The sequence below is a fragment of the Bubalus kerabau genome, chromosome 10, assembly GCF_029407905.1.
Source record: "Bubalus kerabau isolate K-KA32 ecotype Philippines breed swamp buffalo chromosome 10, PCC_UOA_SB_1v2, whole genome shotgun sequence".
NCBI lineage: Eukaryota > Metazoa > Chordata > Mammalia > Artiodactyla > Bovidae > Bubalus > Bubalus kerabau.
The window spans coordinates 71,789,333-71,817,307 of record NC_073633.1 but is presented as its reverse complement, the minus strand read 5'-3'; the positions used below and the strand labels follow the sequence as shown (position 1 = coordinate 71,817,307).

Here is a 27,975-nt window from a genome sequence, read left to right as displayed (position 1 = left end):
TATGTGTTCATGTATTTAAATTCCATGGAAGAGTAAAGCCCAAAGAGAAAGAACTGAATAGAAAAACATTACAATAGGATTATTGATTACTATCTTATATTCAATCACAGGTAAGAATGAAGTTCTAATAGCCAGCTGTTAGTGAGAAGAGTATGTTAGTAAGAGCTATCTAACAGAGGACTAAATGGCATCACTTAAAAAAAAAACAAAAAAACAAAACCTTTTTCTTTTATATTGGAGTTTAGCCATTTAACAATGTGGGGATAGTTTCAGGTGGCCAACAAAGAGACTCAACCATACCTATACATGTATGCATTCTCCCCCAAGCTCCCCTCCCATCTGGCCGAAGTGGTACCACTTTTGATGAACTGAAGTGGAGGCAAGAATATGAAAAATGACAAATGACATGAAGATTTATAGGACTTCTATTTTCTTTCCTGATCACTCTTATCAAATATGCAGGCAAACAAAGTTTTCTTTGAAAGCCAGTTTCTCAAGGGAGGCAAAATTGTTTTTGTGATCCAGCTGATTTTATATTAACTCTGGGGGCACTCACTCCAAAAATGGAAAGCTTAACTGAACAAACCAGGAACTCCCTGAAACAACTTGAAACTTCCCAGAAAGTGGTGCACGCAGCCTTGTGTCAGAAACAAACAGAAAACAAACCAACAGGCTGCGGAAACCTGTTTGTTGAGCAGCGAGAGGAAAATGCCCTCAGCCAGACAGTCTAAACACAGGAATGTTGGGCAAGAGATCAGACCCACAATCGGAAGGGGAGAAGAGGCCGATAAGGCTGCAAAGAAAGCAGTGTCAGTCACCAAAACTGGTTTCAGAAGTAAAGCGAGGAGGGCCAGGATGTTTATGATACGATCACATTGTGCCGCTAAATCCTGGCACACACAGGAGCTGTGACTAAGAGGCACCAGCTAAATTACCCCGCATGCGCATGCGCCAATGTAGAGCCTACCAAGTTGTGCTTTGGTGCTAAAGGAGACACGATCTCTTCATTGAATGTAAAGCAGTCGTCCTCCTTCTCAACAGGACGTCTCCCCTTTGTAGTCAGTGCCAACAGGTTGGTTGTATAACTAGGGTTATGGATGATCCACATTTTGAATTCAAGACATGAGGCTCATTTCCAGATGTTAGTAGGAAGATAGATTTTTGTGAAACGGGTATTTTTTAATGGCCTTACTTACCCTTTCATTGGAGAAGGCAATGGCACCCCACTCCAGTACTCTTGCCTGGAAAATCCCATGGATGGAGGAACCTGGTGGGCCGCAGTCCATGGGTCGCTAAGAGTCAGACAAGACTCAGCGACTTCGCTTTCACTTTTCACTTTCCTGCATTGGAGAAGGCAATGGCAACCCACTCCAGTGTTCTTGCCTGGAGAATCTCAGGGATGGGGGAGCCTCGTGGGCTGCCGTCTATGGGGTCGCACAGAATCGGACACGACTGAAACGACTTAGCAGCAGCAACCCTTTCATGGAACGTAGGAGTACTTCAGTGAGCTTCTAGACAAGATCTTTTCATGCTTCTTTTTCTCTTCTTAGTTTCTTGGAAGTGTAACTGTTACTTCTGGGGGAAGATGGCAGCTTTGTACGCTTCCTGTGCCTTTATGAATTTCTAGGATGTTAGTTCATGGCCCAGCTCCTACTGTGCCCATAAAGATAAGAGGTGAGTACCGGGGAGTTTCCAGGTGCGCCTTGCCTCTCTCAGAATCTCCCTTCATCACTTCTGATTCTGTCCACCGGGGACACAAATATGAAACACCACATGCTGATTTACTATTTTACTACTATAAAATGCATTTCAGGGTGTTCTGAGGCTTGTTTTTGGCCAACCTCAGTGTAGTGTTGCTGACAGGGAGGTGTTCAGGTGTTCGCATGTGGAAGCTGAACATGGCTGCTGAGTGGGAATTGTCAGTAAGTGGAAATCAGTGGCGGATACCTTAGCCTTTTTTCTTGTTCAACATTAATCTCAGAACTACGTTTATAGGCTGATTCCAGATGTGCTTGACTCCAAGGCTGAGTTTTTTGAGGTGACAGGTGGCGTGTTTACCTCAGTAGAAAGAAGGTCAAATTGTATTATAGATCTCAGGGCAAAAGTCTGACTATCCCAGGGGAATGCCTGATGGCTCATTTGGCTGCAATCTGGCCCAGAAGTTTTGGAGAGCACTCACCCCTGGGAGTGGGGAAGAGGTGTCATTCTCAACGGCTGCGATAGAGGTCGCAGCTTGAAAGGAAAGTGCTCCCCTGGGGAAGTGAAATTTGAGCTTTTAACGTGGTGTCCCCCAGGGTCATTCCTCTCCGTGCACCACTCTAAACTGCTGGCTGGCTCTTGGTGGTGTTATTCTGCAGCCATGGTATTTGGTGAGCTGTGTTTTTAGGAACACTTAATTGGTTTGACCTGCCCTATTACTTCTTACATGAAGGGGAGCATTCCAGGAATAGAGCTCTAGACTCTTGCCTGGCAAACTTGAAAAATGTACAGACCTCCTTTAAAGGGACAACATTGTGCATCTCTTGTGTTGATTTCCATCCTTTTTCTTATTATACTCTCTATACACATAAAGTTGGACATACACTCCCAATGTTTAGAAAACCTATACTATTGAAAATAACAGTATTAATCAAATAGCATGGATGATGTCATTTTGCATAAGCCCTGATTCATAGTAGAAGCACAAACCTGAGATTCAGTCTCATATTTAATTTGCTGTTTTAACTTCAGTGATGTTACTTCAGAGAATTTCTGTTCGTGCAAGGGAGTTTTAGGAAAAAGATTGGTAACTTCAAGACAAAGATAGTTTAGAAACTCAGACTTTATATTAAACCTAAAATTTACTAAAAATAAGTATTCCAATGCCACTTTTAATGAGGCATCAGTTAATTGTGAGGTGTTTTCTGCACTAGAAAGTCAGACTAGCATCACAGTGGATTGACCTCTGCATTAAATGGGTATCTGGTTCAAAGACTGTTGAAGTTGGGACTAGAAATAGTCTTTATGGGTTATTTGCTATTATGGTAACAAAGTGGTACAGTTATGTACAAAGGCAGGGACCACCCACCACTTTAACTTGCATTGCAAATGGAATACAGACTGTTACGGCAAAGGTTCTTTTGAGCACTGTATGCCTGTATTGCTGTGTGTCTTGCAATGACTCAGTTTCTCCACCAGCGTTTTTAAATGTGAAGTACCAGGGCTTCCCTGGTGGTCTAGAGATTAAGAATCTGGCTTGCAGTGCAGGGGACATTGGTTCAATCCCTGGTTTGGGAAGATCCCACGTCCCACGAGGCAACTAAGCCCTTGCACCACAGCTAGTGAGTCCATGTTCTGGAGCCCATGAACTGCCACTGCTGAGCCTGTGTGCCCTGGGGCCTGTGCTCCATAACGAGAGAGCCCACCACAGTGAGAGAAGTCCATGTACCGCAACTAGAGGGTAACCCCTGCTTGCCACAACTAGAGAAAACCAGGATGCAGCAACAAAAACTCAGCATAGCCAAAAATAAAAATAAACACACACACACACACACACATTAAATGTGAAGTACCAGGCACGGGCACAGGTGGATCACATACTGTGGAAGGGTAGAAGCAGACTTGGTCATCCCAGAGTAGGATTCAGTTGTAAAGCACCAGAAAATGACTCAGAATTTGCTTATGTTACATATTTGGGATTTTTGTCATGTGAAAAAAAAAAGAAGTAAAAAGTCCAGTAAAGCACAATAACCAAAAAGTGGAAACAATGCCCATTAAAGGATGAATGGATAAATAAAACATAGTATGAATATATCCATACAATGGAATATTATTCAGCACGAAAAAGGAAGGAAATTCTGACACATGGATCAACATGGATGATCTTGAAGACACGCTGAGTGAAATGAGCCAGTCACAAAAGGACAAATACTGTATGATTCCACTTATGTGAGGTACCTAGAGTAGTCAATTTCTGAGACAGAAAGTAGAGTAATGATTGCTGGGAGCTGGGAGGAGAGGGTAACGAGGAGTTAGTGCTTAGCGGGCATGGAGTTTCCATTTGGGAAGATGGAAAAGTTCTGGATCGGATGGTGGTGGGGGTTGCACAACAAAGTGAATGGACTTAATGCCACTGAGCTGTACACTTAAAAATGGTTAAAATGGTAAATTTTATGTTATGCATATTTCACCAGAATAGAAAGATGCTGACAGAGCAATTTCAGACACCCAGGAGTGCCATAGTCTGAGAAACACTGCTCTGGACTGTGGTCACCCAGTGTAAGTCTGGGCGCCGGGGCCAATCAACTGTCCTCGGGGAAAGAGGAAAAGATAGGCAGTGGTACTAGGGTTTCAGAAAGCTAATTACCAATTTTAAAAGTTTTCATTTATTCTAGGCTTATGTTTATGCCACTTTTTTGGGGGGCTGTTTAAAATCTTCCTTTTGTGAAATGAGGAGAGTAGCAGTTGCTGATGATGACGGTTTTTCTCTAAGGCACTGACTTAGCAAAGTACAAGCAGTTGGGAACACCACGTTGCTTCCCCCAATTAATAGGTTATTTAAAACACCGATTAGTGAAATCCCAAAATCTTGGAACTGCTTTTAAAAACTGGCATGTGGTCCTTTTATTCCTCCCCATTTTGATGGCTATACTTACTTAAGGTGCAATGAATAGGAGAAAAATTATAGCTTAGCATTCTAGAGCCAGATTCTACCATCTCCCTCAGCGGCCTTTGCAAAACATAAGGACCTGTACAGATGTAAGTTGTTGTTAACTCTCTTTCAATATTTATTGAACACCTTTGGTAGGCTTGGGGAAACAAAGATGAATAATAAGGTTCGGTCCCTGCCCTGGAGGAGCCCGTGGCCCAGCGGGGGGCAGGGGCCAGTCACATAACCAACTATAACACAACGTGATAAATTCTGTCACAAGGAGATGGACAAAGTGCTACGGGAGAACAAAGGAGTGGGTAGTAAAGCCGTAACATTATCCCAATGTTTTACAACTTTTATAGTAAAGAAATATATTGTCTAAGACTTGAAGTCAAACCTTTTGGCTGAGAGGTAGGCCCATTTCCCCTCATCTTGACCCCAGATTAGAAAACAAATCATCCCCACAGGACCTGGGCAGATGCAGATGAATTCAGGGTGAGGATCTGTGACGGAAGGCAAGTTTGCAGGGATAGCATATATCAAGGCTCAAGCATGTCAGAGGGGAGGTTGAAGGGCTCACGAGACGGGTGGACCAGACAAGAATCAGGGTGGCCCAGACTCCAGAGAACAGAGAAAGGCAAGAGGGCTACATGCCAAGCCCATAAAAGGACCCCAAGTGGCAAAAGAGCAGGAGGACAGCTGGGGTACATTATTAAGAACTGAGTTGATTACTGAAAAAAAAAAGAGGGAAAATAATAAAGACAGTGTTTCTGCAGGGAAAATAACAAAAGACTGTGTTCATCGCAGGCTTTCTGTGTTCTAGGCCCTATGCTAACATCTATTTTATTTAATCTTTGCAGGAGTGCTGGGGATATTAATATGGCTATCGTCCTCATTTTCAGTCAGTTCAGTCCCTCAGTCGTGCCCGACTCTTTGTGACCCCGTGGACCCTGCACGCCAGGCCTCCCTGTCCATCACCAATTCCCGGAGTTTACTCAGACTCATGTCCGTTGAGTCGGTGATGCCAACCAACCATCTCATCCTTTGTCATCCCCTCCTCCTCTTGCCCTCAATCTTTCCCAGCATCAGGGTGTTTTCCAATGAGTCAGTACTTTGCATCAGGTGGCCAAAGTATTGGAGTTTCAGCTTCAGTATCAGTCCCTCCAATGAATATTCAGGACTGATTTCCTTCAGGATGGGCTGGTTGGATGTCCTTGCAGTCCAAGGGACTCTCAAGAGTCTTCTCCAACACCACAGTTCAAAAGCATCAATTCTTCAGCACTCAGCTTTCTTTATAGTCCAACTCTCACATCCATACGTGACTACTGGAAAAATCATAGCTTTGACTAGACAGACCTTTGTTGGCAAAGTAATGTCTCTGCTTTTGAATATGCTATCTAGGTTGGTCATAGCTTTTCTTCCAAGGAGCAAGCGTCTTTTAATTTCATGGCTGCAGTCACCATCTGCAGTGATTTTGGAGCCCCCCAAAATAAAGTCTGTCACTGTTTCCATTGTTTTCCCATCTATTTGCCATGAAGTGATGGGACCGGATGCCATGATCTTAGTTTTCTGAATGCTGAGTTTTAAGCCAACTTTTCACTCTCCTCTTTTACTTTCATCAAGAGGCTCTTTAGTTCTTCTTCACTTTCTGCCATAAGGGTGGTGTCATCTGCATATCTGAGGTTATTGATATTTCTCCTGGCAGTCTTGATTCCAGCTTATGCTTCATCCAGCCCAGCATTTCTCATGTACTCTGCATATAAGTTAAATAAGCATTTTACAGATGGGATAACTGAGTCTTAGGCTTCTAACTTGCTCCAGATCACAATAGTTAGACACTCTAGATGTAGAGCTAGGGTTTGACCCCAGACCTGCAGGACCACAAAACTCAACCTCTCCAGTCTTACCTCTGACACCAGAGTCAGCACCCTCCCACCTTCCAGCTGACTATCTCCAGCTGGATATGCCACAAGCTCCTCACAGTTAACATGTGAAAGCAAAATTCACCCCTCTGCTGTTCACTCTGGCCCGCCTCCCTGTTTCTCTTCTCTCAGGCTTGTTCTTCCTTTGTACTACTTTCTTGCCACATCCAGAGGCTGCCTGGGTTTCTTGGCATCTGACCCAAACTTTCCATTCTTATTGCCACGGCTGCAGTCCAGCCCCTGCGCTGCCTCTCACCTGCTAATTTGTCCTGGGCTACTAGTCTCCACCATCGCCAATTAACGGGAACTCTGCTGGCAGATAAAGCTGATTTTAATTGCTCAGCTCTGATTACATCACTCTCTGCTCAAAATTTAATATATGAATAACAACAATGGATTTCTTCCTATGGACTTATAAGAACGTTCAGCCTCTTTAGTTAGGCATTCAAAACTTTAAATAACCTTCCTCAGTGCAACTTTCCAGAGTTAAATTGCACTGTTACTTCCACATCCCCTCTTGCCCTTTAGATGCTTTTATTCCAAGCAGACTCTTCCTAATATCTTACCCTTTACCTGGATCCCTTTATTCATGTGCTACTGTTTGCCTGACATGTGCTTTCAATCACCTCTCCCTGCTGACATTCTAACTGTTGTTCTGGGTTTGTTTCAGATGCCAATTCTTCCCTGAGGATACCCTTTTTATCCCTCTTGGGACTGACCTCTCTTGAAATGCTGGTATAAGCATACTGTGTCAGGCAGTAGTTCCATGTTGACTTTTACCCCATATATACTTGGCTTAACTCTAGATTTTGACTTCCTGAAGATAGGGGTCTTGTCTTATTCATAATTTGGTTCTCCTTAGGGCCCATGCATTGAAGGAATAAATGGAGTTGGAAGAGGCTGGCAGATGGAAAAATGGGGAGCTGAGAGAAAACTGGCTTCTAGCCACATCATCCAGAGAAGGCAATGACACCCTACTCCAGTACTCTTGCTTGGAAAATCCCATGGACAGAGGAGCCTGGTAGGCTGCAGTCCATGGGGTCGCTAAGAGTCGGACACGACTGAGTGACTTCACTTTCACTTTTCACTTTCATGCATTGGAGGAGGAAATGGCAACCCTCTCCAGTGTTCTTGCCTGGAGAATCCCAGGGACGGTGGGGCCTGGTGGGCTGCTGTCTATGGGGTCGCACAGAGTCGAACACGACTGAAGCGACTTAGCAGCAGCAGCCACATCATCCATGGTTTAGATGCCCCAAGAATTTTTCCTGAAGAAATAACTCCAACTTCATCCATGTAATTTTTAGGTTTTGCTTTGCTGCTATCAAATCACATTCTCTTCTCTTCTGCATCCCATCATTCTCTCTTCACTCTCTTTTACTCTCTCAGAAACTGTTCCACCTTTTAGGATTAAATCAACTCTTTCTGATCATCCCAGAAACTCATTTATACTTATTTTAAGGGTTTATGTTTTACATATTCTAAAAATACTCTTACCGTCTTGTCATTTACATTTGGGGCAATTTTGATTTGTGGTCGTCTGTCCTTGTCCTGTATCCTCTAGTTATCTCTTTACCAAGGGCAGGGCTGTTGTGTGGAGCAACATCAGGTCACATCACTGGCCTCTATGGATAGTGTTCTCTGGAGTTGAGCAGTGCTCAGCCTGCTCAACAGTACGTGGCAGCCCTGACTGCAAACCCATGAAAGGCAGGTACATGTTTGGCTGCTTTCTAGTCACTTCATAAGGTCATCATGGGCTCACTTGGACCCTGGGTGCCTCCAGAGGGGTTGAATGGGAAGCCAACTGCATGCTGGTTTCTCCGACCACTCTTGAGTTTCAGGAAATCAGGCTCCTGTTTGGACATCTGGCCCTTGTCTGGTCTGTTACTGGGCATGCAGAGACTCCACAGACTATTGAAGTAAGCACCGGGGGCCTGAGAAACCACTTTCAGGTGCTAAATTTCCCATTTGGGTCTTCAGATTGGCATCAAGAGGAGAAAATACTTGGAATCCAATAGCATTGCCAATTATGAGAAGTTGGTTGTGGCCTTTGTGTCAAAATTATGTGCTTGTTTAAGCCCTGGGTACTATAGTGATTGGTCCTGTGTAAACACAAAGACAAATGATGCTTTGTATTAGTCTACCACCTGTGCCTGTCAAGTTGCCTAATCGCCCCTTCGCAAGCCTGCTTCTCGTGGAATAAATGTACCAGGCAGTGTAATGAGATGTTTCCCCTTTGAGCTTTGGGACTGCTTACTCCCATATGGGATGCCTAGCTCTCTGAATTCCAGGACAACTAGGGATGGGGCTTTCCTGCAGAGGAGGTATGATGTGCTATATTCTTGGAACTCAATGTGAGTCTGAAAGGAAAAATGACCCAGAGGAGGACAAGCAAGAATAGATAGCCCGTTAGCAGCCGAACATATGACAAAGTAAAAAGCAACTTCAGAGCTGTCAGAGCGGCAGCTGGGGGATCATGCCAAGAAGCCAGATGCTGCTGCTAAAAGATTATTTTCCACAAGGTTTGGGCCTGTGATGTTCATCTCAGCCCCATGTGTGGCCTTGGGCATGGGGCTTTATTGCTGGATGAAATAAAGAAGGTGAGGAGAAGCAGTGGGGGAGGGGGCATTGCGTGTCTTCCTGGGGGCTGCCTTATAAACTTGAAGCAGACAATAAGAAGTGGAAATCCTGTTCATTATATCCTACCAACATTATTAGGAATTTGAACTCCATACATACCCCCTGTATAAGGTGTTTATTTGGAAAACTACCTAACAAGTGGCCTATTTTAATTTGGAACTGGATAAGTTGGTGAGATCTCGCTGCTGGCTCATCCTATCTGACTTTCTAGCTTTTTTTTCTTGTGGTCCCAGGAGTATTCATATGTGTGGAGTCTTCTGGTATTGATCTTTGTCCCCAGTAAGTGGAATTTGTTTTCATTTTACAGGCGAGTGAACTGAAAAGAATCATACCAACTTAAAGGAATTCAAAATGGCTTGCTTAAAGTTATTCCATTTGACATCTTGAGGCATAGAACTTCCTGAGTGCTGAAGCCTTTTTCTCAGCACTTACCACTAGACTGCATTTTCCTGCTGTTTCCTCCGCTTGTTTTACTCCCCCAGATTCACCTGTTTCCTTCACGTGGTCTCTCCTTTTCCCCCACACCATGGACTAATGATATATGAAACCAGTGTATTTTCTTTCATACCCAGAAGACTACTGGAGAGGTCATTTCTTGACTTTTTGGAAGAGAGAAGCAACTTAAAAAAAAAAAGATTATTTGTACTGGAGAGAATTTGTGGAAACCAGCTGAATACTTTAAAAAATCTCAAGGTCTGAGGGGATGATTCTTTCTGCACCAGGCAAATAGAGCAGTCTGAAAATAAACTGTAGAAATTAAGTTTGATGCATTTCCTTAATATCTTGGGGGATGAGAGTATTTTGCCTCCAGATAGGGGAACTGGGTTGAAGGATATCCTTTTTTGGTTTATTCCCCTCACTGAAGGAGAGCAAATAATGGACTTAGGTTATTGTGTTACCTAAAATGCAGATTCCCTGTGGCTGGTAAGGAGTGTGGTTCTACCTTGAAACATTTTTATGTAGTTGGGATAGTTTGATGATCCTGGGGTTTGCTGGTCAGGCCATTGAGCACCTGGGGGTGCATTTCAAACAGGCACTAGGAGGCATTTTCCTCATTCTTTGTCTCCTATTTCCGAGCTTTTCTTCTGTTATGGAGTAGCAAGGAGATCCCACTGCCTCTCTTAGGTTGGGTTTTCTTCGAAAGCAGAGTCAATGAGAAGAGCTTATGTGCAGGTAGTTCATTTTGTGAGGTATTGTAAGGGATGGGGGTGTTCAAATCATGAAATAGGGAGAGGGGAAAGCCAGGACCAAGGTATATTAAAATGGTCACCAATGCAACTGGGCCCAATCCCACTGGGCGTCCTCTGAGTAGCCATGTAAAGTGCACCTCAGAGTTACTCACTCAAGGGACAGAAAACAGGAACATTTAACTGCTGCCTCTCCCGCTCCACAGGCCAAGAGTTGTCCCGTGAGATTAACTTCCTCAGTCTTTCACATTTGTGCACATGTGAGTGTCTTGCACCCCTTCTGTGTCAGAGATGCCCCAAGGAAGAACAGAAGTGATCCTGGGTGTAGGTGAGGTAAAGTTGCTGCTGGGCACACCTGGGTGCAGCTGGTTGCCAAGGCAACAGCTGAAGTCAAAGGTGGGCTGAGAGGATGTGAGGTGGAACACAAAGGTATCTGACAGTCTGTGCCTCGAGGGAGGTGTGGCCCCAGGCATCTAAGGGTGGCCTTGAGATTCAAGGGAAAGCATAGTTCTTGGGCAGATGGCAGGCAGTCTACAAGACTATGTTGACTTCTATCTGTTTTGGGGGCTTCCCTAGTGGTTCAGAGTGTAAAGAATCTGCCTGTAAGGCAGGAGACCCAGGTTTGATCCCTGGGTCGGGAAGATCCCCTGGAGAAGAAAATGGCTACTCACTCCAGTATTCTTGCCCGGAGAATTCCATGGTCAGAGGAGCGTGGTGGGCTACAGTCCATGGGGTTGCAGAGTTGGACATGGCTGAGTGACTGATTCTTACTACTACTTCCCATCTGTTTCACTGATTATTTTCTAAAGTTCTCCTGCTGTGGGACTATAGGATGTTGTGTTCCCCCCATCCTCATTGGTTTTAGATACAGGGGTTCAGCTGGTCACTTCCTGCATTGTCCAGTGTTTGAGTCAGGATCCCAATAGCACACTCAAGAGGGTGAGCCAAGAAAAGAGTGTAATCATAGAGTCTAGGTACAGTTCAGGGGAATCAGCACTGGGGGGAAGTCCTACCAGCTTTAGGCTGCAGGAGCAAGGGGAGGGAGCATTGCAGAGCCCTGGGAGCTGTAGTTGTGGCTGGAGTAGAGGCTGCAGGAGGGAAGCCATGACCTTCAGGAGAAAGACCTGGGGAGCTGGGGAGCTAGGAAAAGAAATACCTTGATTTCACTTTCTTGGCCTCTGCTCTCCTGCTGCTGCCCCCTGTTGGCTGACCCCAGAGAACAAGGGAGCCTGAGGTAAATGTCCATGTGGTTCAGCCTTTCTGGGTACAGAGCAGAGTGGAGAAGGGTAGAGAGTGAATTTGGAGGGATAAATGGAAGATAACCCAATGAGGCTGGCACACACTGTTGGCAGTTTATGGTTCAGTTCTATATTATTGGGTTTTTGGGTGCCATTCATACCTACTTAAAGACGGCTTGCTTTAGCACAGATAAGAAATCTTTAGCCCTGAGAAATGACTGGCTTAGTATTGATTTAGCTTGGGGGAATGTAGCCCAGAGTGTAGATGGATCACTGTGGGGTTTTAGTACATTCAAAGTTTTTCAGAAAATATTTTTTTAACAATGAGATTGGAGAGACATTTTATTTACTGTGTAAAAATCGTGCTGGCCCATAAACAAGGAATTGAAGGGGAAAGATGAGATTAAGCTTGTTCATGGTTTGCAATGGTGGTAAGGAAACTTTTCTCTTTCCTAATTTCCTTTGTTGCTATTTTAATGCAGTTTTTGCAGTAAATTAAAAATAAAGAGAAGCCACTAGTTACTTGATGCGTTTGTTTGGACTTCTGGACAACCATGCTGGCTTTACCAAATATCTTGGATAAGAGAAGCTTTCAACATGAATATTTCTTGCCCGAGTCTTGGAAACTTAAACTAGAATCCATGTGAGGTTCATTTAATAGAGCCCTCTAGGTTTTTAAGCATTTTTTCCCATAATTACTTCTGTTTTCTTTATAAGCAGTTTTATGGGGAGTGGAGGGGAGGTATTTTCCTTTACCCCTTCAAGTGGCTTTGTGCCCAGTTCCCAGGTCACTGGATGCACAGAGTGAGATGCAGGCTCTTATACAACTTCAGTTCAGTGGCACATCTAATGTGCTGAGGCCTGTCCTTACTTTGGGGAGGCATAGGGAAAAAAGTTGCATGTTGTAGAGAGCCAGGGCTTCATCAGATCACTGCAATCAGCAGGCGCTTTCCCATCTCACCTCGCCCCTGGTGGGGAGGCTGCTGCACTCAGCAGTCAAAGCTGGCTGTCACTAATATTTATCAGCACACACAGATCAAATGCCAGACTGTGTTTCTAGGACATGACCCTGAGAAGTGGGGATGGGTGGCTTTAATACATCTCCTTCTAACCGCAACTGCAAACCTGACTCCAGCATCTTTGGATTGTCATGAGAATTTGCCCTGAGAAAAATGCTCTAGTTGAAAGGCATTGTTTCTGATCTCATAGACTATGACCAGTTGACAAGTTATCTGAGCTGAACTGGCTCGGCGGCCTGGCTTCCAGATGTGAACTGGTAGTTTAGTTTTCCAGTCTCCTCTCACCCCTTTCTGCCCAATAAGGACACTTAAGGACACTTTTTTTTTTTTTTTTTTAAAGGGGAAATAAGTAGCTTGCTAGTTCCTGGCATATATCTGATGTCATCAGGTGGGGACTGCATCTGAAGAGAATTTTGTTTGTATGAAATAGAGATGCCTACTGTCTGTCTAAACAGTGGAAAGACAGTTTTCTGTCTTAGCTGAGTGACAGGAACCAGTAGAAGCTTAAGGCAGAATTTACCAACATTTGATTATGGCCTCTGGATTAAAAGACTACCTAGTAAAGTTTTTTTGTTTTTTTTTTGCCTAAGCATGTTGCCTGATATCCTTATCCTTGGTAAAACAATTAATTTTGAATTGTTTGAAATGTCTTGAAGTTCAGCTGTGCATTTGAGATGGAGTCCAATTAGATAAGGCATGGCCCCCGTCCTGTAGGGGCAGAGTGATGGGGATCAGAATTGAAGGCCTGGGTCCTGTAGACATTCTCACAGCCAGTTTGGTTTCAGTGCCAACTTTCTTGCCCTTTTGAAAACTGGAATTGCGGTTTGCATGCTTAGTCTTCCGGCATCAGGTCATGTATTATAGTGGCGATCTTGCTAGTTTCAGAGATGGATGAAACTAGCTTTCATCTTTACCTGTTCAAAGCTTTACCTGTAACTATTGCTGTGAACTAGCAGGAAATGGCAACCCACTACAGTATTCTTGCCTGGGAAATCCCATGGACAGGGGAACCCGGTGAGCTACAATTCACGGGGTCACAAGAGTCAGACACGACTTAGCAACTAAACCATCACTACAACAACAGCAAGATAATGGATTTTATGTGTCACCTTTTGCTAATTTCCAAAAGAGATCACTAATTGTTTACTTTGTGGGATTCTTGTGTGCTTGAATGAAACAGCACATCTAATTATTTTATGGTAAAGTTGCTTTTATTTAAATTATCTGTTATAAACTAGATCTTTTCCTGCCTCCCTCTGATCTCACTTCCTGAACCCTCAAAAACAAAAAAATGGGAAACATGGGAGAAAATGTGCTATAATCCCAAAGACAGCATGTGTGTGAGGCTGGTGATCCTGAAAGGAACACAGCTCAGCCTCCCGACTGAGAGAGGATGCACAGTATCAGCCGTGTCTGCAAAGCATCCTTTAACTAGCACAGGCAGAGCTCCAGGCTGTTTAGAGGTGCTCCTGAAGCCCACACATCAGAGGTGGGAGTCCAGTTCCCCCAGGGTTGCCATCCACCTCCAGGGCAGAGTCATCAGACAAGAGATTCCCAGACCCAGCCTTTTCTCAGGCCCCGAGTCTCTGACGGAGAACTCCCTCGGGCTCCACTTAGTAACTGTAGCCGAGCCCCACGAGAGACCAAATGCAAGGACAAGAGGAAAACATCAAGTTGTTTCAAAATCGGAGACAAATGTAAACTAATATAAAAATAATAGCACTCCCTTGACCCTGTATCTTTGAGGCTTCCCGGGCCTCAGAGCTCTCTAATGGATTGTTTCATGGTTTAATCTGCCTTGTGTTTCTCTGAATTTAGTGATGCTGGGAGAGCTGGGCACAGGACTCTAGGAACTGAAACAAAGAATAGAAAAATAAGGAATGCTTGGCCACTGTAAATTTTAAAAATATTTTTTGTTCTCGTCTCGGAATATATTACATCATACATACTCTAGAAAAACAATTCATACAGGAAGGTTTTTCAAAGAAATCAGTATGTGTGTATGTACAAAATGTGCATCTCTAAATACATTATTTATATTTGCCAATGATACACTTTGATTATCTCATTGGAATAATAAGAAAATACTAGTAAAAACAATAGTAGATTTATGTGTATTCCTCCTCACTCTCCCCCACTCCCTCTTTCTTTGAAGATTTCTAAAATTCATCTGCAAGATGAAATTCAGAGGTGGTAAAAAAAGTCAAGCTTTCATTGTTCATACTTAACAATTTAGAAATGAGATATTTATTTGTTGTAACTTTAAAATTCAATTCATTGTGTTGATCACACATCTACTAAGTGCCTAGAAAAAAATCAATACACAACTTAGTTCTTACTCCTAAGAAGTATAGGGTAGTGTCAGAGGTGGTTGGAGGAACTGTGTATGTGTGTGCTCTGTCATGTCCGGCTCTTTGTGACCCCATGGACTGTAGCCCTCCAGGAATCGCTGTCCATGGGATTCTCCAGGCAAGAATTCTGCAGTGGGTTGCCATTTCCTCCTCCAGGGGATCTTCCTGACCCAGGGATCGAACCTTCGTTCTCCTGCATTGGCAGGCAAGTTCTTTACCACTGAGCCACCTGGGAAGTCAGAGGTGGTTGGAGGAACTGGATCCACAGTAAATAGAGACAGCAGGAGAAGGCAGGGGTAGAGAAGCGTTATGATAGCATGAATATGTACGTGCAAATGCTAAAGAAACTTTGAGGTGGTCAGAAGATGAACCAGGGATGCCTGGAAGACCAGAAACGTCAGAGGTACAGTTGGAGATGGAACATGTGGGGCTCTTGAGAGATTTTCTTCTCCTCACAAATAGGCCTCAATGAAGCAATTGCTTATGTCCAGTGCTAAGCTTGGCACACAGGGAGGCCAAAGATTGCAGCGAATGATATGTGCCATGTTTCCCTCCTCCCCTGAGTGGAGGATGGAAGCAACTGGAAAGCCCTTCTCACCTGGCTCCAGGAGACAACAGACTGAGCTGATTTTCAATGAACACATTGTGCAGCTGCCGGAAGCAATGGCCGGATCTCAGCCTTGGCGGTCGCGGGAGATGCGGCTCCGGGAGTGCAGTGGCTCCAGGCGCTGCTTATTCTCTCCGGATGCCCACCTGGAGTGGGGCGTTTGCAAGTCGCAGTCTGTGCAGGTCGTGTAGTATTAGTTTGGACGCTCCGTGTTTAGTTTGAGGCCTCTAGGGTCCTTCCTGTCTTCCCACGTAAGTGTCAGCACTCAGGGAGTTCTGTCTGGATGGCCTACCTAAAGGGCTCACAGTCTCTATTATTCTTTGGCACAGCATCCTGTTTATTTCATCTGTGGCATTTTTCACAATCTCATTATTTTGCTTGTTAGTTTTGATGAGGATAGCATTCCCTGTAAAATCAGATGGCATTATGTGCCAGTAACTTTAAAGAAATGTTAAAATCTCAGTGTGTTTTCAGCTCTCCTTTCGAATGGCCTTCTGGAAGTTTACTTATGACTATAGGTCTGCCTCTCCTCCTCTTGCTGAGCATCACTGGGTTTCTGCTTTTCCACCTGAGTGTCACAACTCCATGGCCTTCCTCTAAAAGGTGCTCAGGTCCCCCACCTGCCCCCAGAGTAGTCTCGAGGCAGCCAGACCCTGGGAATGGTGGGTCCAGTCTCTGGGCGGTGGACATACTTGTACTGTCTGTACAATGTACTTCTTTTTTATTTTAATTTGTTTTTATTTTTTTATCATGCCATGTGGCATGGGGGAATCTTTGTTCCCTGACCAGGGTTCGAACCCATGGCCCCTGCATTGGATGTGTGGAGTCTGAACCACTGGACTGCCTGGGAAGTCCCTGTACAATGTACTTCTTATCAATAACAAAAATGTGTTTCAATTTCTGAGTCTGTGGTCTCTTTACTGCCTGATATAGCTGGCCTTTCATGTCTATCTGCCCTACTGGATTCTTCACACCAAGAGAAGAAGGCCTGTGTCTGTCTTGTTGTTATATTCCAAGGCTGTAGGATAGTATGGGTCTGATCCACGCATCCTGGATTCTCAGTCAAGGGAGATCTTTGCTTCTTCCTATTTCCCGAGTCACATTTTACCCCTGGAGTGCCACCATCTCCCAACCTGTGTAGCCCATCTGAACCATGAGCCAACCAAATTTGCAGGGTGAAGAGGAATTAGAGGTAGGACCACTTCTGGTTCTACTAGTTGGTTTTCAGCTCTATTCTAGGGAGTTTGGGGAAGGAATCGGAACTCTGAAGAGTCCCAAGATGTCCCTTGTGGGCCCCCAACCCCTGACTCCAACTTTCCAGTGTGGCCTGTGGCAGTCATTTCTCCATGGCCCTTCCTGTCCTCTCGCCCTCTCTCAGCCTGGCTCCCTATGTGGGCTGTTCTTCTTGTTCTTGAATGCCTGGATCGCTCTTTATCTACTCGCCATCTGTGTAAGGGGATCCTGCCAAGATGATCAGATGTGAACTCAGTGCCAGAAACATTTTAATTAATTTATGGTGATAAAATGCGAAAAGAAAACCATTGAGGAAAGCCTGGGCCAAAGAAAATTAAACATAAGAGGAAACAAAGAAACTAGAGCCATGCGGCCTTGGAAGGAGGGGCCCAGTTGGCAAAGGAGCCAGCAAACACTTTCTCTCTTGCCCTCTTCACTTTTTTAATAACACCCAGGTGGAAAAGCCGCAGAGGCCTGGGGACCGGAGAGGGTAGGGGAGAAAACTAAGTAGGCTGCTGTTGGCTTAGGCTTCTTGACCAGGGCAATTGACCACAGGTGTGTAGAAAACATAAGGCAAGGCTGCAGGATTGCAGGCCCCTCTGTAGCGGGAGTGGCCAGTGTTTTCCAAGAGGGAAGCAGAAAAGGGAAGTTTCTTAAGCTGCAGCTCCGAAAAACAGTGGTGGATGTAAACAGTGGTTATCAGGGGGTGAGGGTGGAGTGATAAAATACACGTTTCAGGTACAAACTTGCAACGAGTAGTAAACAAGCCATAGAGATCTAATGCAGAGTAGAATGAGTATAGACAATATTGTGCTGTAATGATGTAGTATAATAAATATTGCTAAAATGGCAGTCATACTACAATATGTAAATGTATCTAAGTAAAAAGAGAAAAACTTCAGTAGATATTTAAAGAAGTCTGTAAGAAAAATTTCTCAGTCATTCCTTCTAATTGAACTTTAGGTGAAGATAAGAGAAAAAGGGAAATGCTTGTGAACCAGCACATAGGAATTCTATCCAAACAAGAAATTATTTTTTCTTATTTATTCAGATATTGTATCTTTATGGGCTTCTCTGGTGGCTCAGCTGGTAAAGAATCCACCTGCAGTGAAGGAGACCTGAGTTCAATCCCTGGGTTGGGAAGATCCCCTGAAGAAGGAAATGGCTACCCAGTCCCCTATTCTGGCCTGGAGAATTCTATGGACTGTATAGTCCATGGTTCGCAAAGAGTTGGACCCAACTGAGCGACTTTCACTTTCACTTTATATCTTTATATTAATAGATTTGATGTTCTCAATCCAACTGGTGTAATTCAAGGAAAAAACAGACTTCAAAACAAGTGGGAGAAGAATATCGCAGTGAAAGGGAAAGATCAGGGTGCATTGATTTCAGACAGGGAAAAAGTTCAACAAACTTTTCTGAGATCTGGAGAAGTCTAGAGAGTGAACTGCCTATTTGTCCTCATTAAGAGGGAACTATATAAAATTAAATAAATTCGTGCCAAACTTAGTAAAGGACTATTTATACAGCAGATTTAATAGAATAATAGAATCTTATAGTTGTAAGTAACTTCATACTATGAGTCTGAATCAGAACTACCTAGAGAGGTTTTTTTCCTCCCTTTAAAAAAAAAGGATTGGGCCCCTCCTATGAGCATTTATGGAGTGGGGCCTTGACATGTGCATTTTAAAAAAGCTTGTAAGAGAGCCTGACATGGATTCCCATGAATTTATTCATCCATTCATTTCGCATGTATTGTGTGCCTACTATGGGCCAGACACTATGGTAGGGGCTGGTGACACTGTGGTCAGGAGAAAAATGACATGATCCCTGCTCTCATGGAAGTGTGTTCTGTGGATAACGCATGTCTCTTTCATTTTCAGTTAAAGACACTGTTATTCTGAAAGCTTAAGTGACCTTCCCTGGATCACCTCCCCAGTTTACAACCACTTGAAATGGAATTATAAACTGGAAATTGGAACGGAACTATACCCTGATCTCCCAATTCTTATTTCCATGTTCCTTCCACAAACTACCTTTGTTGATTTTTTGATTATCTTTTATTTAAGGTTCCTAGTAAAGTATTTGAGGTTCCAGTTGTACTCAAAAACGTCTAGGTTTGGATCCTATTTGAAAAGCTAATACCATGTGTTAGCTTTAAGACAGTGTAACCTGTTGCTGCTGCTTAGTCGCTTCAGTCATGTCCGACTCTGTGTGACCCCACAGATGGCAGGCCACCAGGCTCCTCCGTCCCTGGGATTCTCCAGGCAAGAACACTGGAGTGGGTTGCCATTTCCTTCTCCAATGCATGAAAGTGAAAAGTGAAAGTGAAGTCACTCAGTTGTGTCCGACTTTCCAGACCCCATGGACTGCAGCCTACCAGGCTCCTCCGTCCATGGGATTTTCCAGGCAAGAGTGCTGGAGTGGGGTGCCATTGCCTTCTCCGGTGTAACCTGTAGCAACCTCTAATAGAACAGAATCTAAAATAGAACCATGCCTGCCACACTGAGGTGGAGGGACAGGATGGGGTTACTGATGAGACAACGTAAGTGGAAATACCTGTCCAGAAGCTGGGGCTTTTGGAGAACTCAGTTATTGGAAATTCTAGCCGGTTCTATGCAGGAAGCCTCAAATCTTACTGGGTGTTTCTGGGGGTGCTGTGCATGGGGAGCTAGATTGAGTACTGGCAGAGGGACCAAGTCTACCTCATTCTTTGGAATATGCCAAGTCAGTGTTGGGCACATTGGCATCAGGTGAATCCTGCACCCAGTGGTACACTTAGGAGGCCAGTGGTTGGTCTCTGGGGCTCATGACAAGGCACTGGCAGCCTTTCTACAGCAAGCCAGAAATTCACAGGCACAAAAAGAGTCTGAACTGAGAAGTTGCAGGAAGATCTGGAAACAGGGCCTGGAGTGCAGTGGTGGTGATTTCAGAAGTGCTCAGTGAATAGGTTTCCCGTGCAGACCTGCCCCAGGGCATGTTGTAGGTACTTTCCAGGCGGCTTGTTGCTGACCAGCTCAACAACCTTGATCTGAATCCTGAATGACTTTCTCTGTCAGAATAGAAGTCATCACCCAAACTTGCTCCAGGTATCAGAACCATATCTTGGCACCAACTTAGAAAGGAAGAGTTGAGAAGAAACTGGTTTGATCAAGGAGCAGCAAGAATCTGATCTAAAATGTAGCTGTCAAATCTATTTCAGATCTTTATCATTTAAGAGAACATAGCACCACCCCTAGGAATATAGCCAAGAGAAATAATATACATGTTGACCAGAAGACACGTAAAAGAATGTCTACAGCAACATTATATGTAATGCTGGACACAACTCAAATGCTCATCAACAGTAAGGTGGATAAATTCATGGTGGTATAATCACATAACACATTGTATGGTGATGAGGATGAGCAAACCATAAATACATGAAGCAACAAGCTTGACTGTCACAAACAAAATATTAGCACAGGAAGCCAGATGCAAAAAAGTACCTTAGCTGCTTCTACTTACATGATGTTTAAAACAGGCAAAACATATTTATGATATGGGAGAAGGAAATGGCAACCCACTTTGGTAATCTTGCCTGGAAAATTCCATGGGCAGAGGAGCCTGGTGGGCTAAAGTCCATGGGTCACAAAGAGTTGGGCATGACTGAGTGACTAAACAACAACAGCCAGAAGTCAGGATAGTGGATACTTTTGATGGGGGGCAGTGACTGGAGGGACATGCAAAGTCAGTTCCTGGGCTGCTGGAGATGTGCTGTTTCTTGATCTTGGTGTTGGTCACATTGGAGTATTGAGTTGATAAAAATTCATTGAGTTATGTATTTAGGATTTGTGCCCTTCATATGTATACACTGAGCTTCAGTGAAAAATTCATAAGGAAGAGGAGCATGTTAATATTTCTGCACTGTTATGGTCCTAGATTGGGCTTCACTGGTGGCTCAGATGGTAAAACGTCTGCCTGCAATGCGGGAGACGTGGAGTCCTAGATTGCTGCCTACTCTGGAAGTCTCCATCGTGGTTTTTCCACCAGGAAAGAAAAAATAATACCCGGCATTTTCTTCTGTCTGGGAGAGGAGAGTAGACATTTAATACAGTTTTTAAATAAGTGAAGAATGGGTCATAGCTTTCCTGTGGGACAGGTAAGCTATTAAGAGAGTCAGGGAATTAAAAAACCCCTCTAGGGAAATTTCTAATATCACAGATTTTTATTATCTAAACCATGGTGTCCGACCTTTAGGAGGGGAGCCTCACATCTGTGCGCACCATCTGGCTTAAATGTGCCTGTGCAACCTCTCCTTCTTGTCTGTGTGGCGAGCAGCCCAGACTTTGGGTGGTGTGGAACCTCCCTGTGAGGAGCGTTTCCTCTGTTCCACAGCCCCTAGAGCCCTCCCTGAGGCCCAGTTCAGTTGGAGCTTTGAGGTCCTCTCTGTGTAAATGCTGCCTGGTCTTCTTCTCTTGGTCTTTGATGAGAAAAATGTGAGTGGGAGATGTTTGACCCAGGGGCATGGCTTATAGCAGAAGAGTAAATACCTCATCTTGCTGGGGTGCAAAAACGTGAAATGAACAGGTACCATTAACAGGCTGATTGAGTCTGCCTGCATGCACACTGAGACCCTGTCCCGTCCATAAAACCTGGATTTTGCTTCCTTTTCAAAGGCTCAAAAAAACATTGTATTGTGCAACTCAAATCCAAGAAACAGCACAATATCAAGAAGCATGTACCTTGTGAAACCAGGTGACTCCTTTGTTTCTAAAGGTAGCTGCACTTCCCTTGGCCCTGGTGAGACAGACCAAGAAGTCTGAATTTTCAGAGCACAACCCCAGAACTCGGTTCTCTGCTGCTGTGTTGAATGTGGTGATCCACATTCCAGCAGGCTGTGAGCCTTCTGCAAGGGTCTCTTGAAGATTTGCTTTTTTTCTGATGAAGTTGCTTGATCATCTTGTGTAACAGGAGTATCTATGTTTGGCCCAAGTGTTAGATAACGATGACATTTGCAAAGAGATGAAGTCAAAGGGGGAATCCTGACTTCCAAAGACGGTCTGGTTCACAGGGTCTTGTGAAGCCTGTCTGGAGGCCCAGACACCCCAGCTCTGGTACTCAGATCTCACTCTTGGCCCCGGACATTATCCTCGGCGGACAGCCATCTTTAGGGTAGGTGCCAGTGGTGGTCTCTTCTTTTGCATTGTTGGGGACTGAGGAGAGAGGGGTGGATGCAGTGGTGGGTGGAGGAGGAGAATGGGGAAGAATTGGGTGGCATAGTCTTTGGAACTACCAAAATACGCCAAGAGACTCTAGGTGTTGAAAGGCAAACCAACAAACATATAATTAGCATTAAGCCCTGGGTCTGTTACTCATGGCTTTTCCCCGACTCTGCTTCTAACACTGCAACCCAGAGATCCAATTTTTGGAGTGTCAAAGAGCTTTCCCTTTTATTCATTTGAGAGAATGAGGAAAATTGACTGTAAAGGTCTTTGCAAATCTGCCTATGTGAACTTGGGAAGGTCTGTGGTCATGTCCCCCTTGGGCCTCAGTTTTCTTCTCTGCTATAAAGCAAGAAAATTAGAATCTGATCTCTCAGGTCCCTTTCAGCATTCCAGAGTTTCTTCCAAACAGCTTCCCTGGGATGTGCTATCACCAGAGACTTCAGTTAACATCCAAAAGTGTCTCCTATGAAGGATAACGTTGTAAGCCTCATTTACACAAATACCTCGGCTCAAATGTGTTTGCCAAATATACTCGATACTTTGAGGATCCGGGACACAGGCTTGGTTCATTTATGTTGGAGGAGAAAAGAGGAACATTCTGCAGAAAGGGGAGCTGACCAACGAGCTCAGGATTGGGTGATGTTCTGTGGCGGGCACTCTGCCCACCGTCTTACATGAAAGGTTATTTGAGGCAAATGGCATGATTTCTTTATAACTCTTATAACTGGCATCAGGAATTTGAAATCCTTTGTGATCCCCAGCTGGAAAAAGAAGGCACCCAGTCTTTGAGATGGACCCTAATAATGCCCCTCCTTTTATTCACAGCCATGTGTTGTCTCTTCCCCTTGGGTACAGGCTGGACCTGGAATCATACACCTAATTGATTGCAAGGATATAGGGGGAGGATCTATTCATATTTGTCATCAGTATACACAAATACTCAATACTTCAAATGTCAGCTGTGAGAATCAATCAATCAATCGTCACTTTCTAACAGTCATTATCGTTGTAAACAAGCTGCTACATTCACTTAAAAAAGCAACAAGGCCCTGCTTCTGTCATTGAGCACATTAATTTGCAAGACTTGAGTTTGACTGAGATATGGATTTGAAGCGTTTTTTAGTAGCAGGCTCTGGATTATGGGTTTCTTGAAAAGAACTCCAGCTGGCAACTGCAAGTCTGTGCATTCTTGAGTCAAATGTTTTCTGAGCTTGGACAGCTCAACCCCAGACTTACAGCTGAAACCAAGGTACACGCTCAATGTCCCTTTGCATGGAATGAATTATCTTAAAGGGAGTTATAGACAAGTGGTACATAAGGGTACATTTGCAGAAGAGTTTTAATTTCTTGTTCATATCCAAGATGGCCAAATTCTTAGTTGCCTGTTTTTCTTTCCATTTATTTCTTGCTTTCTCATTCTTCATTTGGTATTCTAGGGTCTTTCTGACACCCGATGGGAATAAAAGAAATGTTCTTTAGCCAAAGGTTACAGTTTCCCACCACTCTAAGCAGGGTTCAGAAGAAGAGGTGTGGGGTAGAGTGGGGGTTTGAGTGGTGGAATTGCTCCAGCTGTCTTTGGATTGCCAAGGAATCCGAGGCCCTGGCTGTCAGAGATTGTGCAGGTGTAACGGTCATGGCTCAGACTGAGTGGGTGTCCCAGGGTTCTATCTGTGCTGGACATCTGGCCATTGGGCCCCTGCTTCTGGGAAGATATATTTAGACTGGGCTGCCTGTAACATCAAGAATGGCCAGATACCCTGGGCTGGGCTGCCCAGGTTCAGCGCCCACCAGTGTTTTCAAGAAGTAAAGCTCAGAACTAAGCACAGCATTGAGGACCCACATTCCAAACACTATTGTTTCAGGGGCTCTGCCCAACACCTTTGTCAATGCACAGTCCATTCTATATTGAACATCTATAGGCTTCAGGCTCCCTGAGGGGCAGCTGGGTGGCTTAAGACAGAAAACCTCATTACTAGCTGTGATTTGGGGATTCCAGGTCAAAGGGAACGTAGAGCTTGAAATCCCCTTATCAAAATACTCCTAAACTGGTAAACAGAAATCAAACAGATTAGACAAAGATTTGCAAAAGAAAAATTAAACTGACCATGGAGCTACTTCCTGTTCTCAGAAAGCTTCCTCTTTCCTGTTTTGAAGGCAGCAACTGGTGATAGGTATGCGTCCACCTAGAGCGTCTCGGGGGATCTAGCTGTTCATGAGCATTCTACCTTTGCTTATTGTGACTGATTCCCTTTCCTCCCGCAGACCAGAGTTTTCAAAGTAAACCCTGAAGTGACGGAGGAATTGACTTTCAGCCCATGTACACATCGGTTTGGTGGACGTGGGTGGCGTAAGGGCCGTGTGGCGGTTCTCGTGCTTCCTGAGAGCAGCCAACACTCATTAAACATGATTTGTGTGATGAGCAGAAATGGCGTTGCCCTCCGGGAGCTCCCAGGCTCCGGGTCCCTCAGCTGGTTGGGACTGCTTGGACTGGGCCCATGGAAAGACTGCCCCTTCCTGGCTCTTCTCCTCTGGGCAGAGTTTGCGCTGACCAAGCTTCTGTGTGCTTTGCTTTCTAGTCCGCCTGGGTGGGTGAGAAAGGAGCAGGTTTCTTTTGGGTGGGGAGGAACATTCCTTTCTTCCTGTGGGGAAGGTGGTATTTATGTTTCTCAGAAAAGAGGTTCCTGGAGAATAACATATTGCTATATGCTTTGGATGTTTGGGATAAAAAGAGAACAATTTAAGCAATCTATTTCTCTTCTGAAGTGCTGTCAGAAGGGTCAAGAGGGAGTACAGCCTAGGAGAGCCCTTCTTCAGATTTAGTGTGTGAGGAAAGCAGTGGAGCTGAACTCTGCTTAAAATCACCTTGGAGCTTTAAAAACACACGCACGCACACACACACACACACACACCAATGCTGAATTCCACCCCAAACCGATTAAGTCCGACTCTCTGGGCGGTGAGGCCTGAGTCTTGGTATTTTTTTTGTTAAAGCTCCCCAGGTGATTTTTATGTGTGGCCAAGGCTGAGAGCCACAGCAGTGGGGTATTGTGTAGCTTATATTAGAGGGTGAGGGAGATAGCATCTTGATTACTTGAGATTAAAGGAAAAAAAGAGAAAATGCCTTCTCTGAGTCAGCCATTGTGCTGAGCACTTGTTTTAAATTATCCCATAATCTCCACGACACTGCGAGGTATACGTGATGCGTCACTCTCTCTGTCTTGCTGGAAAGGAACTGAAGCTTAGATGGATTAGCTGACTTGTACAAGGTCCCCCAGCTAGGAAGTGGTGGAGCTAGAGTCTGAGGGAAGACTCTGATTCCAGAGCCACTAAACCATGTACTCTAACCTATTTAGGGGCTGATGGAGCAAAAGGACCCCAGGCTTTGGGAGGATGTGTTTATGGCTATGGTAATGCTCTTCAGAGTCCCTTGGACTGCAAGGAGATCAAACCAGCCAATCCTAAAGGAAATCAACTGTGAATATTCATTGGAAGGACAGATGCTGAAGCTCCAATAATTTGGCCACCTGATGCGAAGAGCCAACTCATTGGAAAAGACCTTGATGTTGTGAAAGATTGAGGGCAGGAGAAGAGGGCGACAGAGGATAAGATGGCTGGATGGCATCACTAACATAATGGACAGGAGTTTGAGCAAACTCTGGGAGATAGTGAAGGACCGGGAAGCCTGCCATGCTGCAGTCCATGGGGTCACAGAGTCGGACACAACTCAGTGACTGAACTACAATGGGGCAGTCCATAAAGACAAGTAATTTTAAGAAGATTTTAAGGTTCCTTGCTGTGCAGCTTTCATTTGCCCTTCCCACATTTCTTGCTGCTTTTGCTTTCCCTTTCATTTAGTTCTGCTTCTTCTGGCTTTCCAGAAGATAAGCTGGGCAAGAACACAGTACATATCAAGACCGGAATTCATTGTCTTTCTGTCCAAACCTGTTTCTTTTCCTGTAAACTTGTCCACCAGAGGTTAACCTCCATCCTACCGGGCACTCCAACCTGAAAACTGAGACTTGTCCTTAAACCTTTACATATTTTTATATCCATCCCCTGCTCCCAAATGTTGATGGTGGAGCTTGATCTGGAGACAACTCCTAATCATAGGAAATCCTCCTCATTTCTGTTCCTCATTGCCATTAAGACTGTTACATTAGTCTTTTTTACCTTCTTCCCCCCATTTGATGATTTCCTTACAGAAAAAGAATGACATTCATTTAAGAACAGGAGTAAAACACATTGTAAACTTTTCTGAGTGTGTCTTTTCATACTATCTTGAATTTTGAAGGCACGTTAGTGTTCTACCTATTCAAAGAATGAAATAAATCAGCAATGATGCAAAGTGAAAAGCATCCTGAAACTGGAGGAAAACTGAAGCAAATGAACCCAGGTGTTTTTCAAATGAATGACATGACCACAATGGATGATGGGGTGGGGGGAATAACCGATTGAAATTATTTATGAACACAGGGTTTTGAACTAAATACGCACAGTCTTGGAGGGCTGGGGAGATGGAGAGAATAGCAAACAAGTCCTGAACTCTTTCTAGTAGGTTTGTTTTTTGGGAGAAGCCCTTCTGAAACCTTTTTAGATTTAGTATAGAATTGAGTAATGAGTGCATTAGTTCATATTGGTGGGAACAAGTACTGTCATTGTGTAATAGGAGAGCTACAAATGTGGAATGAGGAAGTCAGGAAAGGAAACTGTAGGGATGGATTTGAATTTGAGACATGTAATGGATTCACAATTGTGTGTGTGTGTTCTCTAGGGATACATACATGTGCATTTCCTAGCTTTTTCCACTGAAAAGACCAACAAGTAAGGCCACCCTAGTATTAATAGCAATGAGCACTCCTGGTACCCAAATCTTGGTCTGTAATGCCATTCTCTAATAAAAGAAACCAGGGATCCTTGGAGAAAAGGCTGATGCCAAGGCTGGGGCAGGGTAAGCTATGGGTTCACTTGATAAATCTTATATCAGAACATATTTCCAGTGGTCAAATAAGAGGTAATCTGAGCATTAAAGTTAAAGGGCTTCTCAGGTGGCACAGTGGTAAAGAATCTGCTTGCCAAGCAGGAGACATGGGTTTGATCCCTGGGTCAGGAAGATCCCCTGGAGAAGGAAATGGCAACCCACCCCAGTATTCTTGCCTGGAAAACCCATGGACAGAGGAGCTTGATGGGCTATAGTCCATGGCGTTGACTTAACAACTGAGCACCAGAGCACAAAATTAAAGGCAGTAAATGAATTATAAAGCAGTGAAGAAAAAGGAATCCATGATTCCATTCTGATAATGAAGAGATAAATACTAAAGAAAACCATGGAGGAGAAGAGAGAGTTTTTGCCTATAATGCAATATCAAGTACTTATTTGTGATTATGGAAGGAGTCCTAAAGTTGAAAAATCATCATCTTTGCTTAACCTAAAAATGTCTTCCCTGAAATTGCTTATTAATAGCAATGTAAAAAATAACAGTTGTACGTAGAATGGAGAAATTGAAAACACTTTGGAGATCAAAATTTGTATCACAAATGAAGGATGGGAAGACATCACATGTGGTCCTAGACTGGATCCGGTATTGCAGGGGGGAGAATGCTATAAATGACAGTTTGGGGATAACTAACAAAACTGGAATTAGGGCAGAAGAGTAAAGTTGAGGTCACACCTATCATTTCATAATAAAAGGGTTTCCCCTACCTTGAAATAGGTTGAAGACCACTGATAGATAGGCTAAAAACCCAGAATCCTTTTAAAGGCATCCAAAGTCTTCATGAAATCATCTCTGGTTTACTCCCCACACCCTCTAGCCTCACCTTCGCTTCTCAGCTTGTCATACTTCCCTTCCAGTCGCTCCCACACTTCCTTCACCTCCTCCTGTTGCATTCCTGTGGGTCTTTGTGCGCTCCTGTGTATGCCCTCTCCCACCACACTTATAAGTGG

The 27,975-nt window shown here is 44.2% G+C and overlaps 1 long non-coding RNA gene across 1 annotated transcript; it reads left to right on the top strand.

Annotated features, from left to right (window-relative positions):
* The first annotated feature begins 1,403 nt into the window (after positions 1 to 1,403).
* LOC129621545 (uncharacterized) lies at positions 1,404 to 24,994 on the top strand. Its single transcript, XR_008699436.1, has 3 exons — positions 1,404 to 1,674; positions 7,415 to 7,573; positions 24,294 to 24,994. It is a non-coding gene; the product is annotated as an uncharacterized LOC129621545 (long non-coding RNA).
* The last annotated feature ends 2,981 nt before the right edge of the window (positions 24,995 to 27,975 follow it).